The sequence below is a fragment of the Nycticebus coucang genome, chromosome 1 (genome assembly GCF_027406575.1).
Source record: "Nycticebus coucang isolate mNycCou1 chromosome 1, mNycCou1.pri, whole genome shotgun sequence".
Lineage (NCBI taxonomy): Eukaryota > Metazoa > Chordata > Mammalia > Primates > Lorisidae > Nycticebus > Nycticebus coucang.
In genome coordinates this window covers 20,429,571-20,452,380 of record NC_069780.1, presented here as the reverse complement: position 1 = coordinate 20,452,380, position 22,810 = coordinate 20,429,571, and the positions used below count along the sequence as shown (strand labels likewise).

At 35.5% G+C, this 22,810-nt stretch overlaps 1 protein-coding gene and 1 pseudogene across 1 annotated transcript in view; both read right to left on the bottom strand.

Moving 5' to 3' along the window:
* The window catches only part of LOC128597582 (serine-rich coiled-coil domain-containing protein 1-like), a 239,029-nt gene that overhangs the window by 125,747 nt on the left and 90,472 nt on the right, over positions 1-22,810 (bottom strand). The window lies entirely within an intron of this gene.
* On the bottom strand, positions 9,126-9,280 carry LOC128591726 (uncharacterized; annotated as a pseudogene).

Sequence of the window (22,810 nt, the reverse complement as noted above, 5' to 3'; positions counted from 1 at the left end):
CCAAGTGGCTCAGTACTAGATACACAATTTAATCTTTTTTCATAAGATGTAGCATTCTGGTAAAATTGACAATAATGGAACTGGCTAAATCGCACTGTTACAAGAAAAAGACTTTAAATTATATTTTACTATTTTCATAAACAAAAACATATTTGAAAATCTGTCCCCGTAAAAGGTGAATGGTTTGGAAAACTTGTCAGAAGAATGAAAAAGTAAAAAGACATGATTTACCTTTTGTTTGTTTCCCATGTAAAGTTTGATATTCTGTTGCGAATGTCATCCCCTAATTTTAAAAAACATTAACATCTTTCTTTACCTTAATGCAAACTAAGCCTGTGGTACTCTGCCCATTCACCTGTCTGCTGAATCTGCTGAAGGATTCTTACTGCATTTTTGCCATAAGGGATTTTCTCCTGGCCTGGAACTCCATCAGCTCTCTGATGGGCAAGCTGGGAGTGCTGGAGCATCCACAGTCTTCACTCAAACAGAAATGGACCAGGGACAAATGAAATGAGTGGGTAAGTTTTCCAACCCTCCAGCCCCTCAGATGCGATCATCTGAAGCATCTCCATAAACCATTGCCACAGTTCCACAGTAGGCTATAATTCCAATTACCTACAGTGGTAAGTAGCTTGATAACTCACTCATCACAACTTTCTTTCCTCCCTTCATTCACTTCCTACCACCATTTCCTATAACAACCTCCCAATAAAGTACTTGACCTCAAATCTATCTTAGGGTCAACTTCTGGGGAACCACAAACCAGAACATTCTTCTTCACTGTGAAATGGAGATGCTAATATTGATTTCAAGAATATATTGTCAGTACTAACTGAAATAACATAATGGAAAAGACATACCCCATGGAACTTATTAAAACTCATTTTGCTCTGTATTTTCAGATGCCGCTCTAAGAATTTGGTAGTAATTTGTAGTCAGGCTGCATTAGATGATATGTACATTAGGAAACTCCTAAAAACTGAAGATTGCCTACCTTCATACGCAGAAATCTTACTATTGTAACAGAAAGGTGGATTTAGTCCAGATTTTGAAAATAAAAAATGTCAGTTAAAAAATAACATGTGACCTAACATACTTTGAAACAAACAGATTGTGGTTGAAAATGTTGACTGTTCCCTTTTTAAGAAAAAATGTTAATGAACTATATACAGATACTTATAGTGCTTTATCATTCAATAGTATTTATTAAGTATCTGTGTACTCTTACTAAATTATGAGAATTTTATGAAGGAATTTTTTCTTTTTTTATATATCTGAGATATGAACAATAATATGTACTCGGTGAAAATCAAAAGCTTGGGTATATGGATTCCTGGGAAAGCTTTATTTATGCTTGGCATAATATTTTTAAAAGAAGAGAAATATTATCATCAAGAAATCTAAAACATTAGGAAAGAATATATTTTCTCACTGATTTCCAGATGGAGTCACCTGGCAATAGAGCAAAATTTTACTCCTAGAGTTTAAAATACATAATTGTCAGAAGGCATGAATGGTTTCCTTCATAGTAAAATACCTTTATATATCATGATAAAAATGCTATTTAATGAAAATAGATTTTCCAGAATTGGAAAATAAGATAAGAAATTATTTGAAGTTGATTTTAAAAGCTAAGTGGTTTTTCTTTTCACAAGAACTAGAAAGATTGAGGCTCCTAGGTTTTTACTTCACACTGCCATTTTATCAGAATTATCCATTCAGTCAGGCAAGATTAGCCATTGTTATAGTTTGAGCATTTGACTCTCCAAACCTCATGTTGAAAATTGTTTTCCAGGGCGGCGCCTGTGGCTCAGTCGGTAAGGCGCCGGCCCCATATACCGAGGGTGGCGGGTTCAAACCCGGCCCCGGCCAAACTGCAACCAAAAAATAGCCGGGCGTTGTGGCGGGCGCCTGTAGTCCCAGCTACTCGGGAGGCTGAGGCAAGAGAATCGCTTAAGCCCAGGAGTTGGAGGTTGCTGTGAGCTGTGTGAGGCCACGGCACTCTACTGAGGGCCATAAAGTGAGACTCTGTCTCTACAAAAAAAAAAAAAAAGAAAATTGTTTTCCAGTGTTACAGGTGGGAAGTGTTTGGGTCATGGGGGTGGATCTCTCGTGAAGGACATAGTGCTATTATCACAGTAATGAGTCAGTTCTTACTTTGTTAGTTCCAAAGAGAGTTCCCTCCCTGGAAAGCTGGTTGTTAAAAATAGCCTGGCATGTTCCCGCTCTTTCTTGCCTCCTTTCTGCTTGTGTAATCTCTACATATGCACAAGCTCTTGTTAACCTTCCGCTGTGAATGGAAGCATCCTGAAGTCTTCAACAGAAGGATATGCTGGTGCCATGATGCTTGTACAGCCTGCAATAATGGGAGCCAAACAGACCCCTTTTCCTTAAAAATTTCCCAGCCTAGGGTATTCCTTTATCGCAACACAAATGGACTAGGACAGCCACTCACTCCTTTACAGCCCACCTCTCCATGAGCATGTGAAAACATGAGATACCAGGTGGCAGTGAGTTCTCAAACTCTTAGGGATTTGTCAAGAGTTCATTTCAACTCTGATATAACACGCCTATAATCCATAGATTGCGTGTTAACAAGTTTTTTGTTTTTGCAAATTACATTTGCATGTAGTCTGTTTCTGCAGATTTGTTACATATCTTAATTTTGAAAACCTTGGAGAGATTTAATGATTTGGATATTGAGTTAATTTGTATACTTATTTTATTCCTTCTGGTTATTTATTTTTCTTGTATGTCACTTAGAAAAGGCCAAGCATGAAATTGGAGCTGCAAAGCAAGAACAAATTTATTGATATGAAACTGCTCTAAAAACTCAATAGGTGTGCAGCAAAGCAAGAAGGGTAAAGGGGCTGAATAATTCATCGATGCTTTAAGCATCAATAAATAACACTTACAGTGCAGAATGTCTGCTGTGCAACATTAGGTATGAAATGTGAGTATAAAATAAAAGACATCTTCAAAGCACCATGTTGTGAGAATATTCAAATAAACAAAGGTTGTTTTCTCATTAATATTTCTGTGGATAACGATAATATGAATAAAATATTTGAGAACGAGGAAGCTTATTCTCGTGTAGTGCTTCAAATTTTATCTACTTGGTAAAATCGGTTAAACATGGATAACAACATAATAAAAGCAGAATATTTTATTTACACAGAATTATACAATGATGAAGATTTTATCATTATAAGTATAAATTTAAAGTTGTTTATTTATTTTTTTTTTTTTGTAGAGACAGAGTCTCACATACCACCCTCAGGTAGAGTGCCGTGGCATCACACAGCTCACAGCAACCTCTAACTCTTGGGCTTACGCGATACTCTTGCCTCAGCCTTCCGAGCAGCTGGGACTACAGGCGCCTGCCACAACGCCCGGCTGTTTTTTTGTTATTGCAATTTGGCCGGGGCTGGGTTTGAACCCGCCACCCTCGGCATATGGGGCCGGCGCCCTACTCACTGAGCCATGTACCAGTAAAAAGTTATAAATACACCATAAGCTGTATTTAAATAGTATAAATGATACATTCTTACATAAAACATTATAACTACTACTGTTACTATTGACTCCCGAGTTTATGAGAGTATATTTATGGAATTCCTTATTTACATAAAGATGAGTCCATTGGTGATGAATACACAGTAAGCAATGTCAAAAAGCTCGCACTTTATGGGGGCAAGACATGATTGCAAGAGGGACTTTACCTAACAATTGCAATCAGTGTAACCTGGCTTATTGTACCCTCAATGAATCCCCAACAATAAAAAAAAAAAAAAACAGGCAAAATATTGACACAATTTAAAAGATGGTTATTAGTAATAAAGATACCACATTTCATTTTAAGAAACAAATTAAAGATAAATTAACCAGAATATGAGAAAACAATATGGCCTAGTAGAAGCAGTGTGTGCCTTTGGAGTACGAAAGGCCCAGTAATTTGACTTACTACCTCTTAACTTGGACAAGTTTCTATAATTCTCTTATTTGGAATTCTCTCATTATTACCTGTGTTAATAATTTCACCTACCTCCCAAGGATTGTTGTGTTGATAAGAATATGTGTACATCTATCTCAGAGCACATAAATATATAATTTATAATATTAAACTGTATTAGGTGTTTAATTACTATTAGTTATTTTATTTTCTTGTTATTCATACTAAAAAATTTACTGTTTTTAAAATCCAAGTGAAAACAAAGACATGGGTATGCTCTCAGACAGGGCAAGTGTGTATTAAAAGAGAAAACACAAAGTAGCCAGTATGATATCTGAATCATAGTAATCATTCCATCCAGCTCTTCTCTCTCCTGTTTTTCACTTTTCCATTGTTTCTATCAATGTAGAATAAACAATTGTAACTATGAACTATAACTATAAGTAAATGTAAACAGTCCTTGACTTCGAACTGTTTTCTTTTTTTTTTTTTTTGGTGGTTTTTTGGCCAGGGCTGGGTTTGAACCCACCACCTCCGGCATATGGGACCGGCGCCCTACTCCTTGAGCCACAGGTGCCACCTGACTTTGAACTGTTTTCATTCCACAGTTATATCCAGCTGAACGATATGATATTTTAGTGGTATGAACAGCAACAATCTCAATACTTTGTCATGTGCCACTTCCCCATTTTCTCATTAGCCATCAAGAAGGCAAAAGATCAACTCAAGCAGATGGAAAAATATGGTCCTTCACTGCGAAAATTAAACACTATGTAATTGAATTGTTGAAATATATTCAAAACATACACTTTATAAGCAGTTGATATTTTGTTTTTTTTCTAAATATTTAGAGATGCTATATAGATGATTATGAAAATTCTCTAAAGCAGATGCTTTGTAGTTATGCTTTGAGTAGGGAAACACCAAAGATGCTATGAATGGTGTTCAAATGGTAGTAAAATTATAAATACTTTTAGGTACTGTTAATGAGTATATTCATTTGCTTCGTATATAACATAACATATAAATGAATATCTTCTGATTTTTTTTTTTTTTTTTTTTTTTTTTTGCAGTTTTTGGTTAGGGCTGGTTTTGAACCCACCACCTCCAGCATATGGGGCCGGCGCCCTACTCCTTTGAGCCACGGGTGCCGCCCAGCTTGTGATTTTTTAAGGACAAATAATTACTCAAAGTGATCCAGCCTAGATGGTAACTATCTAGATGATAACTTACCTACAAAATGCAGACATGTTAGGTCATGTCAAAGAAGGGATATGAAAGCACGCATTTCTTAAATGTATATTGTGTACTTTCATTTTACTTTTTTTTTTCTTTTTTTGGAGATAAAGCCTCACTACATTGGCCTCAGTAGAAAGCTGTGGTGTCACAGCTCACAGAAAACTCAAACGCTTGGGCTAAAGTAATTCTCTTGCCTCAGCGTCCCAAGTAACTGGGACTACAGGCACCCACCACAATGCCCGGCTATTTTTGGTCATTGTTGTCTAGCTGGCCCAGGCCGGGTTCGAACCCGCCAGCCTCGGTGTATGTGGCTGGTGCCATACCCACTGAGCTATGGGAGCTGAGCCTCATTTTACTTTTTGAAAGATGTTTATTGGAAGAAATGTGACTTTGAGTCTGAGCCCTTCTTTCTACCACTTAATTTCACTGATCGATATTTTCATATAGAGCTTAAGAAATTGGTGAGTTCGATAAAATGATTTATGGGATAAGAAAAATGTTTAAGACAAAGCTGAAGGATGAAGTTACTCTGAAAAAAAGATAATAAAGTCATCTTCATATGTCAAAATCTAGTTTTTAAAGGGTGAAATAAATAGCAGAGGCAATAAGTAATAGCAATTGTGCACTTGAGCCTTACTGACAGAAGTTGGAATTCTACCATGATGTGAGAAAGAGGAAGTGGCTTATTTCAGTGTTTTGCTCAAAACAATAATTTATCTTGCTTAAATCATATGAAACAGAATCAGATAGAGGGAAGCATGGAAATGTTATAGACTTTAGAACTACCCTACATGAGTTCTACCTATAACTTCATTGAAACAGAAAAATGATGAAAACATGTTATAGAATTGAAAAAGATATAAAGAGGAAAGAAAACAGAATCAGTAAAAAAAGTAGGATTGTTATTTCAACATGATTATATACTTCACACTTTACAGCTTTGGACTTGCAGGCAAGTGGGTAATTTAGCAAAAGTTTATACGTAGTATCTATACAGTTTTTAGCTACAACTTCCCGAAATCATACTGACTGATAACAGAAATAAAACTAAGGCTACAAAGAAAAAAAAAATTGGAAAATAAATACAACAAATAAGAAATTTTAAAATATAGGCCGGGTTCAGGGGCTTACACCTGTATATAGCATCTCTAATCCTAGTATTCTGGAAGGCCAAGGCAGGTGGATTGTCTGAGTTTAGGAGTTTGAGACCAGCATGAGCAAAAGTGAGACCCAGTCTCTAATCAAAAGTTGTGGCTGGCGCCTGTAGTCCCAGCTACTCGGGAGGCTGAGGCAAGAGAATCGCGGAAGCCCAAGAGTTAGAGGTTGCTGTGAGCTGTGTGACGCCACGGCACTCTACCGAGGGCGATAAGGTGAGACTCTGTCTCTACAAAAAAAAAAAAAAAAAAAAATACAAAGAGGATCACTTGAGCACAAGAGTTTGAGGTTGCTGTGAGTTCTAGCCCCATGGGATTCAACACAGGGCAACAGAGAGAGACTGTGTCTCCAAAAGAAAAAAATGAAAAAAAAAAAAGATTTGAAAGCTGATTAGTAAGTCTTAACTAGTCAGTTCAAAGACAGTTAAAACCTAAACCTAGGGAGCAGGAAGCTAATGAGAAACAATACCTCCATGAACCCCTCTTTGGAACCTTTGCAAAAGCTCCGTGGTTAAAGGCATTAAGAACCTCTGTAGAGACAGGTAGAAAAAATAGGAGTGAAAACTCCTCCCACTTCCTATAATATTTTTCCTTTCCTTAAGATAACTTGGCACATGAAACACATAAATCTACCTCCATATCAACCTAGAGTCATACAGCCATCCTTGAAGTGGAGAGCTAGTATTTAACTATCTGATATGGAACAGCCAAGACTAGACTGGACTGATCAAAATCCAGCATTTTCTTAAAAAGTAAATTAATTATTGCTACGCATGCTTACTCACTCGCTGAGCCTACACTCCCTCCCTCTGAGAATTCTCTGCTATCTTTCATCACTGCACCACACCCTCCTTGCACACCCTCCATTCTATGACCGATCCTTTTGGTATCCTCCTACACCCCCTTAAAATTAAGTGGTTTAAAGTCTTTAGTCCCACATTTTACAATTTCTCTTAGTGTTAAATAGTTTGTTAGCATTTTGTTTATTAATGATATGATGTATAGTCTTTAAACGATATTCCAAATTTAGAATTCTGTCTTGTGTTCTGGACTAGCATTTCTAAAAGAAATGGTTTGTAGACTAACTACTGGTCAAAGAATAATTCTGATCCACTATGAGCTAAGGAACTTGTGTCCAAATGCATAAAAACTCTTTTGTCACAAAGCATCCAAGGGTGGCTTAGATGAGTTGACATAGGTTTGGGGTAGTAAAATATGCTTGATGAAAGATGCCGTGTGCTCATGTTGCAGACTCCTCTCCTTAGGGACCAGAAATTTTGTTAGCAATGGTGTCATACAGTGTACTTGTCTACCAGATACCTCTAAATGCATTTAAAAATGAAAATATTCTGTAACCCCTACAATATGCATTCTTATTAATAAATAGTTAACTTCATAAGAATAAATGTTGCCTATACTTTAATGAATTCACTTTTAATAACCATAACCACAAAAACTTAGTGGTAGAATTTCTTCCTCTCTTTTCATATCATTACCAAATCTCCCATAGTTTTGTCTCATCTATTTGATTTTTAATTATCTTATAAACAATTAACCATTACCATTTCCCTTGGATACTTTTCATAGCTTTAAATTAAACTATTTAATTTCTAACTTCAAATTATTTTAAATATAATATTAAAACCACATAAATTTAAGTAACATCTTGTCAAAATAAACTTCTTAAAATGTCTTTTTTCATCCAGTTTTATTTCCAGTCCTTCCTTTCCCTTTGTGATATAGTTATGTTTCTAAAATTTACTCACTTAACACTCTCTCTCATGGCTCTCAAATATTTAATATAAGCAAGAACAAAAGCATAATGATAGTAAAACTAGCCAGCCTTTATTGAATGCTTACTATGGACTCCACATTTTTCTAAGCACTTACCGACAACAAGCTATAGTTGTTGTCTATAAGTGCTTATAGACACTCAAAATAACTACTATTATGACAATTTTACAGATGAAGGATATGAGGTCTAAAAAAGTTTAAGTACATAAATTACTCAGTGTTACCTAGGTAATAAGTGAAATGTAAACTCGGTATAATTCTGAAAATATCAGCAAGATTAAGTTTATGTTTATTTGCAAAACATATAAGGAACATCCTTTTCTAGTATCTGTACATCGGCCAGTCCTGATCTCTCTTATCCCCTTCCCGAAACACTATGCCTCAACCACTGCAAACTGCTAACAGCTCTTGAACCATTTCATATTATTCCTTTGTTTCACACATTCACATTCAGTTCTTTCATTTTGCTACTCTGTCTTTCTTTATATCTAAAACATTCCTAATTCTATTAAAAATTTCATTTCCATTTAAATGTGTTTCTCATTTAATTTCTATTGAGAAATTCACATCCTCAATGATGCCTTCCATCTAATCCCCAGGAGGGTCGTGTTGACTTATCCTAACAATATTTTCTTTGCACCTTAGGATTCAAAAAATAACCCAGGCAAGGTACTCGTGTTTAAGGAGCTCATAGTTTGACAGAGAATAAGGCAATAACTAGACAAATAGCTAATATAACTAATCCAGGGCTGCTGTATAAACTTGTAATGAAACATAAAGTATAAAATGAAAAAGAACATGCAGAAGGGGTTGGTTGCCTAGACACACGAAATAATGGAGGTGCTCAGAGAGTCACATTTGAGCCAGGCATAAGATATGCGAGAAGAGAGGACGAAGAGGCCAGTCCACTTGACATGGAGTACGTAAGAAGTGTATTATCCCAGGATATAATTATCTGCTTTTAATACCTGTTTATATATTAGAGGGTATGGCTGTGGATGCAGGTGGGAAATGAAGTGCCCAAGACCACAGTCTCTCTTTTCATCATGCAACTGGCACAGAATTGATGCACAGTATTATACAGAGTAGATTAGTTAAAGTAGAATTACACTTGATCTTAGCCAAAAGGCCAAGAAGCGATTAATGTGGAAATACATAATTTAATAAAGGCCTAAGAAGAAATCACTAGAATGTAAAATGAGGGCAAGTATATGAAATATTTAGGAATTTAAAATGATAATGGGTGGTAGATAGATTTTAACAGGGAGGGTAAGCAATAGCGCAGCAGACAATCCCTCAGATGGGCTAAGAGGAAATGCATTTATGAAGAGGAACTTGGGTTTTCGAGTTTGAGGTTCCTGTGAGGTTTTCGGTTTTTGAGTGTCAGCAGTTCTTTACCATTCCTCAGTGTGTTTGTAAACATGAGTCTATCTCATTAGGCTTTGCCTTGTCTCCACAGCTGCTCATTGACCGTAGTCTTCGACTTAAAATTAGCTTAAAAAATCTTGATTTGTAAACTATTTAATCAAATAATTAGATGACAAAGGAAACCTCTTTAATATTTTTATTTCCCTTAAAGCACTTGAAACAAATCTCTCTCTTCTAGCAAAATATCAGAATCCGTAAGTATAGTTTAAAAATATTACGTGACTGGTTTCCCTCAGGGCATGTAACATATGGCTAAGTTCAATTATGACAACACAGTACAATTTTCTGTATCATTATTGTTTAGAGATGAATAATATATCACTAAGCCAAATGCTCTGCTAATTTGACCAGCTTGCTGAGATTGTAGGTACATTCTAGTATAAGTTACATTAAAAATGTTACTATTAGAGCAGATCTTAAATACACAACTGATAGCTTATCAAGTTCTAGAGTATAAAGTTTAACATTTCAGACATTGTTATTAGGCTTAAAATTTCCTGCCAAGATAATTTCAGAATTTTACCCATAGCTAAAATATATTTATGACACTTTATCTGAACAACATTTTCTTTATTTCATAAATATTTTTAAGAACCACAAATGGTCACATAATAGTTACCTTAATACAATAATCACAAACTTACATGGAGTAATAGAAAGCAGGTCAATGACACCTGGATAAAGTTCACACATCCAGTTAGTTGCCTTGAAAATGTGTTAAAATACAATGGGTTTTCGAAATAATTCATGTTTATTTCAAGTGGTAAGTCTCAGTCTATTCTAGTAATTCCTTGGGCTGAATTACTCTAGAAACTTACATTGACATAGGGAGCAAGGGGGAGCAGAGGCAGGATCATGGCAGGAAAGTAGCAAACATTGATTATTTTTATGCTATCTTGTGCAAAAATAACTAGCTACATTCAATAGATGACATTTGGAAAAGCTTGAGATCTGTGAAACTGTACTAAAAGGAGTTTCATTTTACCAAAGTAGAAAGTTGAGATTTAACCTCCGTGAAACTAAATTACCTCCTTTTTGTAGAAAAGACAACCAGTAAAACAGAATTTTTCTTTCTCTCTCATTCACCTATTACTTATTTATCATTCCTTAAATTCTCCAGCATCTATTCATGAACATAAAATGAATAAGATTCCTGGGATACACAAAGCATTTTATTTTAACATTCCCTCCTAAAAGCCTAGATAAACTTGCTAAACTCAATGACATGGACAAATTAAATGGTCCACCTTGTTGTATATAATTCTTCCGGGGGACTTTCCAAATCTTTTAATTGTCCCTACTCTGATTATAGAACTCCTTAGACCCACCTCAATTCACAAATCCATCTTATTTTCATGACGCCTCTGGATAGCAGCTCTGCACACTCCATTGGGTTGCATTTGGAAAGTAGTTAAACTTAATACTCTTTCTGTACTAAGAAATAATAGGTCCTATAAGTTCATCCTCTCACAATGGCTGCACTTGTCGAATAAAGTCACCTCAGATCAAGACTGCCAACTAGACAGGTAGTATGTGCCTCCTTGATAGAGAAGAACTAAAATAGTAAGCATATTCTCATATTTCAAATAGACTGTCTAGCGTGGAATACTAGGACTCACCAGGGACAGCATGGGAAGCTCCAAAGGTGAGTAGGGAGAGGATCCAGGGAAATATATCCAATTGCCAGGAAAAACTCCTGGACGCATGGAAATAGAACAAGAAAAGCCCCAGGTTTCCCTCTCTAAGATAAGTTTTTACAACATTGGCTATAAAGAATACCTTCTGTCCCATGCATTTCTCAGGTCTAACGTAGGGAGCTGCTTGGAGATCACACAGAGACATAGCCTCAGAAAGGGAACCCATATGGAGCACCACAGGCATTCAAGCTGAGAGCAGCTTGAGCTGGGCACCATTTTGAGAGCCTCCTACTGTTCAACCACTGTGTGCCTTTCAGAAGAGATAGAACCCAGGTGCTCCTACCAGCCCCTAGGAAGGGTCCAACCACCATGCTGTAGGCTGTTGTTGAGACTGAAAAATGAGCAGACAGCCTTTCCCTCGTTTCTCACCCAGTCTGCCTACCTCAGTGGAGCTCCGGCCTTTCTAGTTACAGTTCCAAGGTGCTATTTTGGGAGTTTGACACTGGGCTTCCTCCTACCCCTGGGTGGAGTTTGGGCTGATGCATCTGCAGGCCCTGTCAAGCAAGACAGGGTAGAGAAATCAAGCTTTCCAGTAATATGTCTGGAAGGGTGCCCATCATGCTGCAGCCGGCTGCTATGGAAACAACACAAGCAAAACTGTACTCTCCACAGACTCCTGCCAAAGCAGCCTGATGGAGAAGAGCCTACCTTCTCTGGGAACAGACCCAAGGCACCATATTGGGAGTTTAAACCTGGGCAGCACCCTGACCTCAGTGCAAGTTCAGGATGATACAATGGCAGGTGCTGCCAAGCTAAGGTGGGACAAGGATCCTAAGCTCTTGTACACACTTCCCACTGCTCTACCCTGGGCTCTTGTAAGACGGAAACATGAGCAGACTGTATACCCCACGGTTTCTTTTCCATGCTGCCTTCCTAAAAGGATATCTGCACTCTTTGACTGAAAGGTAACAGCTGAAGCCATATTCATATTTTAAAAATGGGTCTTTCCTTGCCCTCAGGTTGAATTCAAGGTCACACAACTATAGCCACCACACTGCCAGAAGGGACAGAGGAGAACAAGCTCTCCTAAGCATCGTTATAACAATATCCACCATCCAGGTACAGATAGCTATGGGTCTGGGGATTAGCCTGCCCAATCCATTGCAGCTACCAGTAGTATCAACACAGACCACTTGGGTCTTAGTGATGGTTCGACCACTGCTAATGCCACCTCACACAACAAAGAACCTGGGAACCTACCTGCATAACTGGACCTCTACTTCAACTACAAGTTTCAGAGCAAGTCAAGCAAAAGCCAAAGAATTGGTCTCCCATTATACACTAATACTGCAGCCATTGTAAGCTGCCCTAGGGCCTAACATTGGACATATTGAGCTACTACTCCCACCATTGGTGTCCAAAGACTGACTTGGCTGATATTCAAGTCCCCAGCAAAACTTTACAACCTCAACTAAGAAGTTCTCCCTAAAGTACCAGGAAAATCACAAATAATGGTGACATTGTGTACTATCTAAGTTACCACACAAAGATCACACTACTATAGGCAACTAAATCAAAGCTATAATGTCCTACTCGATGAACAACCTATGTACATATTCAGAAAAAAAAACAAATTCTCCCCTATGAAAGCAATTTTTAAAAATTGGAAGGACCAAAGGACCTCAACAGTTATTCAGCAACATTTACCAATTGAAAAGAATTCTTCATATAACCAGGTAAATAATTCCTAATAGTTAATCTAAAGAAACTAAATGAGATATAAACTGCTACACAGAAGTCAGAAAATCAATTCAGGACATAAATGAAAATTTATCAAAGAGATAAATATGTTAAAGAAAAACCTAAAAGAAATTCTGGAGCTAAAAAGTTAATTGAAGCAAATATAAAAACATTTGAATATTTAAAAACAGACTAGGCCAAGAAGATGAAATGACCTCAGAACTTGAAGGCAAGTCTTCTAAAATAATCCCATCAGACAAAAATAAGAAAATACAAAAATAAGCAATGTTTATAAATAAGCTTTATATATGTCTAGGAATATATAAAGCAACCTAACATATTATCAATGTGCTTGAAGAGGGAAAAAAGAATCTATTTACTAATAATATATTCTAAATATATATGCACACACATGGTAGACCCCAGATTTACAAAACAAATATTGCTAGATCTAAAGAAATAAATAGACAGCAAACAAGAATAGGGGGAGAATTTTAGGCCCCACTCACAACACTAATGATCAAGACAAAAATGTCAACAAATAAATATTGAATTTAAATATGACTTTAGACCAAATACACTTAATAGATATTTACAGACTAATCTACCCCAAAACTACAGAGAAATAAACACTTTTCATAAGGACATGAAACATTCTCTGAGATAGCACACATTTTAGGACACAAAATAAATCTCAACAATTTTTTTTTTCCTGAAACTGGGAATGATACTTTTTAAAATTTAATTTTATTAAATCATAACTGTATACATTTATGGATTACAATGTGATGATTTGATATACAATGTGGAATACTTAAATCAACTGATTAACATAACCATCACCTCACTTACTTATTTTTTGTGGTATGACATTTATAATATACTCTTAGTTATTTCAAAATGTAGCCTTGCATTGTGCACATTAGGTGAGATCTCACCAAATAACATCCCTCCTCTCGCCCTCCCATCCCCTCTTTCTCATCTCTCCTTCTTCTTTCTGGACTATATTTGGGTTTATCATTTGTATGGATGTGTAAATGATTATTTATTGGTTTCATAACAGTATTGAATACATTGGATACTTTTTATCCATTCTCGAGATACTTTACTAAGAAGAATACATTCTAGCTCCATCCAGGCAAACATATAAGATATGAAGTCCCCATCTTTTCATAGCTGCATAGTATTCCATTGTATATATACATCACAATTTGATCATTCATGGGTTGATGGGAACTTGGGCTGCTTCCATGACTTGACAATTATGAATTGGGCCACAATAAACATTCTGGTGCAAATGTCTTTTTTGTAAAATGTTTTTTGTTCATCTGGGTAGATACCTAGCAATGGAATTGCAGGATCAAACAGTAGGTGACATTTTAGTTCCCTGATAATTCTCCATACTTCGTTCCAAAAAGGCTATATTAATTAGTTTGCAATCCCACCAGCAGTGTAGAAGTGTTCCCTTTGCTCCACATCCATGCCAGCATCTGCAGTTTTGAGATTTTGTGATGTGGGTTAATCTTACAGGAGTTAGGGAATATCTCAGAGTGGTTTTGATTTGTATTTCTCTGATGAGATGATTAAAGCTGATGAGCATTTTTTCATGTGTTTGTTGGCCATTTGCCTATCATCATCAGAGAAGTTTCTGTTCAAGTCTCTTGCCCACAAAAAAAACAGGGTTGTTTGTTCTTTTCGTATTGATTCTCTGTAGATTCTAGTTATCAGATCTTTGTCAGAATCAAAACATGCAAAAATCTTCTCCCATTCTGAAAGCTGTCTGTTTGCTTTACTTGTAGTGCCCTTACCTGTGCAGAAGCTTTTTAGCTTGATCAGATCCTATTAATATATTTTTGGTGTTGCTTCAATTGACAGGGGGTTCTTCCTCATAAAATATTTTCCCAGGTCAATATCTTCAAGCATTTTCCCTACAATCTCTTCTAGTATTTTTATAGTATCATGTCTTAAATTTAAATCTTTTATACAGTGAGAATCAATTTTTGTTAGTGGTGAAAGGTGTGGGTTCAGTTTCAGTTTTCTACAGGTCAATAACCAGTTCTCCCTGCACCTTTTGTTAAATAGGGAATCTTTAACCTAATGTATATTTTTGTTAGGTTTATATCTAAAAGATCAAATGATGGCTAGATTCATCTCCAGATTCTATATTCTGTTGCATATATCTACATCTCTAAATTTGTGCCAGTACCATGCTGTTATCATCACTACAGATTTGTAGTATAACCTGAAGTCTGGTAAGTGATGCCAACTGATTTGTCTTTATTTGTAAGTACTGTGTTGGCTACTCAAGATTTTTTTCTGATTCCATATAAAATCAAGTACCATTTTTGCAATTTTTTTGAAGTATGACATTGGTGCTTAAATGGGGATTGCATTAAATCTGTAGATTTTTGAGCAGTATGGACATTTTAACAATGTTGATTCTTCCCAGCCACGAGCATGGTATGTTTTCACATTTGTTAACATCTTCAGCTATTTCTTTTCTTATGGTTTCATAATTCTCATTATAAAAATTTTCATGTCCTTTTTTAGATAAGTTCCCAGGTGTTTCATCTGCTTTGGTACTACTACTGTCAAAGGAATAGAGTCCTTGACTATATTTTCAGCTTGACTATTTTTGGTATATATAAAAGCTACAGATTTGTTAGTATTGATTTTGTACCCTGAGACATAGTTGTATTCCTTGATCACTTATAAGAGTTTTGTAGTTGAGTCCCTGGGGTTTTTCAGGTATACGGTCATTTCATCTATGAATTGAATACCCTTGATTACCTTCCCTTGCCTGATTGCAATGGCTAGGACTTCCATTACTATGTTGAATAGCAGTGGTGACAACAGGCATCCCTGTCTTCTTCCAGATCTGAGGGAAATGCTTTCATTTTTCCTCCATTAACTATGATATTGGCTGTGTGTTTGTTGTAGATGGCCTCTTTCAGTTTAAGAAATACCCCATCTAAGCCTATTTTCTTAAGTGTTATAATCATGAAAGGATGCTGGATATTATCAAAATCTTTTTCTGCATCAATTGATAGAATCATATGGTCTTTGGTTTTTATTTTATTTATATGGTATATTAGATTTATGTATGTTGAACCAACCTTGTAACCCTGGAATAAAACCAACTTGATTGTGGTACATAATTTTTTTGATTTGTCATTGAATTCTGGTTTTTAGGACCTTATCGAATATTTTTGCATCAATATTCATTAATGATATTGGCCTATGGCTTTCTTTCTTTTTTGGATCCTTTCCTGCCTTAGGGATTAAGGTGATATTTGCTTCATAGAATGTGCTGGAGAGGATTCCTTCTTTTTCTATGTTTTGGAAAGATTATGTAATATAGGTACTAGTTCCTCTTTGAAGGTTTATAGAATTTTGATGTGAAGCCGTCTGGTCCCAGACTTTTGGGGGATGGGGTGGGGTGGGGGTGGGGTTGTATACTTGATGCTATTTCAATGCTTGATATAGTTCTACTCAAAATTTCTAATACTTTCTGGTTGAGTTTAGGAAGGTGGCTTGCTTCCATGTATTGGTCCATTTCCTCCATATTTTCAAATTTCTGAGAACAGAGTTTTTTATAGTAATCATTGAGGATTTTTTTAATCTCTGTGGTATCTGCTGTTATTTCTCCTTTATGATTTCTGATTGATGTTATTAGTGACATTACTTTTCTGTTTCTAGTTAGGCTAGCCAAAGGTTTATCAATTTTATTAATCTTTTTGAAGAACCAACTTTTTGTTTCGTTGATTTCTGAATGATTCTTTTGTTTTCAATTTCATTTCATTCTGCTCTAATTTTGGTTATTTCTTTTCTTCTGCTTGCTTTGCAGTTGGATTATTCTTCCTTTTCCAGTTACTTTTCCACAATTAAGATGATCCATTGGATTGTTGACTTTTTCTATTTCTGTTTTTTTGATAAAGGCTTCTAATGCTATAAATTTCTCTAAGGACTACCTTTGCAATATCCTACAGATTTTGATAATTTATGTCTTCATTATTATTTTGTTCCAAAAATGTGATGATTTCCTTCTTAATCTCATCTTTGACCCAGCTATCATTCTGCCTAAAGTTATTTAGTTTCCATGGCATTATTTGGGTATGAATATTTCTGTTGCTGTTGAGCTCAACTTTTATTCTGTGATGGTCTGAGAAGTTACAAGGAATAATTTCTATATTTTTTACTTTTCTGAGTTTAGACTTATGTTCTAAGATATGATCAATTTTGAAGGATGATCTATGGGCTGATTAGAAGAATATGTATTTAGATTTATTAGGATGAAATATTCTGTTGATGTCCATTTCTTGTAGGGCCAAGTTTAAGTCCATTATTACTTTGTTTAGTTTCTTCTTGGAGTATTATCCAGAACTGACAATGGGGTGTTAAAATTTCCAACTCTTATAATGCAGGAAGATATCAAATTGTTCATATCCCTTAGTGTTTGCTTTATAAATTGAGGAGCATTCAGGTAGCGTGCATAAATGTTAGTTATTGAAATATCTTCATAGTGAGTGTTTCCCTTGACAAATATAGTGCAGGAAGATATAAATTGCTCATGTCCATTAGAGTTTGCTTTATAAATTGAGGAGCATTCAGGTAGGGCACATAAATGTTAATTATTGAAATCGCTTCATGATGGGTGTTTCTCTTAACAAATATGTAGTGTTAATCCTTGTCCTTTATCTTTGTTGATTTAAATCCTATTGTATCTGTAAATAAAATCACAACCCTGCTTTTTTTTCTGATTTCCATTTACTTATATTATAGATGTCCATTCCCTCATTCTGAATCTTTTTTTTTAATCCTTGGAGGTAAATGAGTCTCTTGTAGGCAACAGATACCTAGCCTGAGTTTTTGTATCCAGTCAGCCAACGTGTGCCTCTTTAGAGGTGAATTTGAAAGAATTGATAGATATGGTAGCGTTTGGGCCATCATGTTTTTCAAAGGGCCAGCGAATATTTTTAATCCCTTCACCATTGTGAAAGTTAAGATCTGTTTAATATATTCTGGGTGAGATTACTTTGGTGCTAGGCCATTGTGTTTGGTATTATGGAAAAATGGGTCTGGAGACCTGGTTACGTTTTGGCAAATTTCCTCAACATGTGCATATTCAGTAAAGTATTTGATTTCTACAACACAAATGAAATTCAGTTTAGCTGGATATAGGATACTGGGCTGAAAGGTGTTTTGTTTTAGAAGATTGAAGTTGATGACCATCCTGTTCTGGCTTGAAAAGTTTTGGCTGAAAGATCTGCATTCTAACATTTCTCCCTTTGTAGGTAATGCTTTTCTTATGCCTGGCTGCTTGCAGGATTTTCTCCTTCATATTAACTTTGGCAAAGTTAATTACAATTTTCTAGGAGATGCTTTATTCAGATTGAGTTTTGCTGGAGTACTCAAACTCTCTACTATCTGAATTTCTGTATCTTTTACAATGCTTGGGAAATTCTCCTCCATAATATCTTTGAGTAGAGCATCTGTGTCTTTAGGACCATCTTTTTCTCCTTTAGAGATTCCTGTAAGTGGAATGTTTGATCTTTTGGAATGATACCCCAACTCTTTCAGGGAATGTTCTATACTTGTTTTCCAGTTCTCTGCTTCTTTGAATGCTTGAGATCATTCAAAAGCCTTGTCTGTGATTTCTGAGGTGTTTTATTCTGCCTGCTCAGCTCCATTACTGAGAGATTCTACTGTATTTCAAAGTTCCTCAGATAACTTTTTCACATCCTTGAGCTCTCTATTGTGGGATGGGTAGATGTGTAATACACAGTGAGACCACCAGCACAACATTGTCATTATGCCTACATAGGTTTGGTGATGCATTTGATGTAACTGACCAAAACAGATGCTCAGCCTTCCTGAGAGTGCCTGAGAGCAAGAAGTCTTCCTTAGATCTCTGCTGACCAGACAAGTGCTCAAAGAAAACCAGGTTGTAGGGTGGCACCTGTGGCTCAGTGAGTAGGGCACCGGCCCCATATGCTGAGGGTGGCGGGTTCAAACCCAGCCCCGGCCAAACTGCAACAACAACAAAAAAAAAATAGCCGGGCGTTGTGGCAGGCGCCTGTAGTCCCAGCTGCTCGGGAGGTTGAGGCAAGAGAATCGCGTAAGCCCAAGAGTTAGAGGTTGCTGTGAGCCGTGTGACGCCACAGCACTCTACCCGAGGGCGGTACAGTGAGACTCTGTCTCTACAAAAAAAAAACAAAGAAAACCAGGTTGTATAATTTGACCTATATTCACTGCCAATATAATTTTGTAAGTTTTCTCTTACAAAATGGTAAAATACTGGTTTAATGACAAATCAAGAATGTTAGGGAAAAGATATTGCTACCACACTTTAATTTATTCTTTTAAAATGTCTATTTTTAAAAGGTCTATTCAATTTAAAGACATATTATTTCTCTCTTAATAGTATCACTTGCTTAATTCATCACAGAGGATGTGAAAAAATATAGGTCACTCATCAAAGTTTTATTTGCAAGGTAAAAAAGCAGTGAAATAATAAAATCTTTCTTTTTTCTGCATTATATATTTAAAGTAGCACAATAGTAAATCTATATGGTTTTTAGTTGATGTGTTAGAAATGACATTACTAACTGAATATTTCAGCCACCCTTTTACACTTCATTAATTTTAGCTATAGTGTTTATTTTTATTTTCTATTCTACCATGCAAGATATTTTTAAAACATTCAATCATGTTATATTTTCAAATTTCTCTGAAATAAAAATGAATATAGTTTTCTATAAATGTGATCTAATTAATGGTTCTAATATTTGTTGCTATCACACTCCATTGCAACTCTATTGCCACCTACTCCTAGTTCTAAAATGGTTATTACATATTCAATATTTAACTTGTGAACCAATTTATAGTTAACTGTCTATGATATTGGCTCAAAGGAAAAATACAGAGCCATCTTAAATCTTTCTAAAGACTTTGGCAAGTTGATCTTTTCAACAAACTGTATAAAGAACTTACTTTAATGACTTTATTGAGGTATTTAGAAATAATTACCTTTCAGGCTGTACATTTTATCCTCATTTACTTTGCTGGTAGTATATATAATATTTAGTGACTTACTACTCTTTCAATGTCAATGCTTTGTTTTTTTCCTCTGAAAACTCTCATATCATATCTCTTAAAATCTCACCACAGTATTATATTAAAAGTTCTTGAATTACTGGCAAGTAGTAGACCAGATGGCTTCTGAGGTTAGGCTCACCTTATGAGAGACTTTAAGAACTTAACAAAAGAAGTATGCTTTTCTGAAATCATCATCATGGAATATCACAGATCATAAGAAGTGAATTCAATTTGCCTTCGAAATCATTCAGAGGTAAGCATCTTGCAAATGTATATAGAGAAAAACCAATGGAAAAAAAGGAATGACATGCAATGTCAAGTTTCTAGTCAGTCTGCAAACCCTCATTTAGTTGACTTTTTCACAGCACCAGCTGTAACCCAATTAAATTCAACAGTGCACAGGTGTTCACAGGAATGACTAACACAAAAGCATACTTCCCTTTAGGGCTCTTAAAAAATTAGAGTTCTTTAATTTCCATACACCTTCAAAACCAAAACCAAACAATAAAATATTGGGGGAAAAAAGAAATTAGATACAGCAGGGGAAAAACACAATCAGCATGAGCTGTAACCCAATTAAGCTGAATAGCACTCAGGTGTTTACAAGAGCACACTCCCTTAAATTTTACCAACACAATTTAACTTTCTCTTATACATCTTAAGATTGACAGTGAATATCCATTTGTGTTAAAGTTATTGTGAGATAAAGAGTTTACTGAATTCAGGCGGCTTTCTTTGCAAAATATAATGTAGTGAAAATAAATACAGATTTCTATTTAAATATCCCATCGCGGGCACTTACACATTTTAAAATACCTGTTTTAGTTAAGTAGAGGCACTCAGTATAGATTTTAATTTTTACTTGCATTTTTGAATTTCATGCATTGTGCAAAAAATAGTCCTTTTGTTCAGGAAAAGAACCTAATTATTTGAGATACTTAATTTTTATAAATTATTTAAAATCAAGACTTAAGATATTGCAAAGACCTACTAGAATAGATAAGTTTCTATCATGTATTATATAATATCAATAATGTAAGTACCTAGATATAGTAGTTAATTTCTTTTAATGTGAATATGCAAGGCTATCAGCTGTATTTGTGATTCAGATTTTCTGGGCAGATGTTTGTGTCCCTTTCATTAGAAAATTGCACATTATCTATTACTCCATTGCTTTCCAAATGTGATCATCTCAAAATACTGGCATCAGCTACACTTGAGAACTTGTCAAAAATATACATCCTCAGCTATATTTCAGACATATTTACTATAAACTCTATGGGTGGGTACTAGCAATCTCTTTATCACTTTAAACAACTCCTGAAGGTGATTCTAATATGCTCTTAAACTTGAAATTCACTGGTATATTCTATTTCTGCTTCATAATATATTGCAATAATATGGCAAACCTCCATTTATACTATGGTCACTTCTGGAAAAAATCAGAAATTATCAGATTACCATTTTTACCCCCTTACACATGAATAAGTATAAATATATCACTTCTAATTTTCCAAATTTGAACAAGTAATCAGAAAACTTGATCCCTTCCTATGTACGAACTGTGCAATGATGCAGTTGGCTTACTATGACTCTAAATGAAAAACCCAATGACAGGGAGACAATTATTATTTGAAATATCACTCTTAAATAGAAATATATGAATTGGTCATATTATCCTTAATAGTTTCATATTTGATGAAATTAATTCTGAGATTTAATTCAATTTGAAGTTATTTTTCTTATGTCCTAGTTCAAATAGAAAAATAAACATCACAGAGAAACAAAAGAGAACATACATTTATTTGTATAGTGTCTGTGTCGGTGCACATGTGTGTTTTCATACTGCTGTTTGTTTTGGTATCTCTACACTGTGGAAGAATAAGAGTATTAATATTTGGCTATTACATTTTATTAATCTCAGGGGCAAAATGCAATAAAGAAATATCCTGTTATTTCCAATTCTAAAACACTAAAAATCTTTTTTTTTTTTAATTTTTTTTATTAAATCATAACTGTATACAATGATATGATTATGGGGCATCATACACTCACTTCATAAACCATTTGACACATTTTTATCACAGTGGTTAACATAGCCTTTCCGGCGTTATCTCAGTTACTGTGCCAAAATATTTACATTCTACATTTACCAAGTTTCGCAAATACCCCTGTAATATGTACCACAGGTGTGATCTCACCGATTCCCCTCCCTCTACCCACCCCCCTCTTTCCCACTTCCCCCTATTGTTAAGTTGTAGCTGGGTTATAGCTTTCATGTGAGAGTCCCAAATTAGTTTCATAGTAGGGCTGTGTACATTGGGTATTTTTTCTTCCATTCTTGGGATACTTTACTAAGAAGAATATGTTCCAGCTCCATCCATGTAAACATGAAAGAGGTAAAGTCTCCATCTTTCTTTAAGGCTGCATAGTATTCCATGGTATACATATACCACAATTTATTAATCCATTCGTGGATCGATGGACACTTGGGCTTTTTCCATGACTTAGCTATTATGAATTGGGCTGCAATAAACATTCTGGTACAAATATCTTTGTTATGTTGTGATTTTTGGTCTTCTGGGTATATGCCCAGCAGAGGAATTACAGGATTGAATGGCAGATGTATTTTTAGATCTCTGAGTGTTCTCCATATATCTTTCCAAAAGGAATGTATTAATTTGCATTCCCACCAGCAGTGCAGAAGTGTTCCCTTTTCTCCGCATCCACGCCAGCATCTCTGGTCTTGAGATTTTGTGATATAGGCT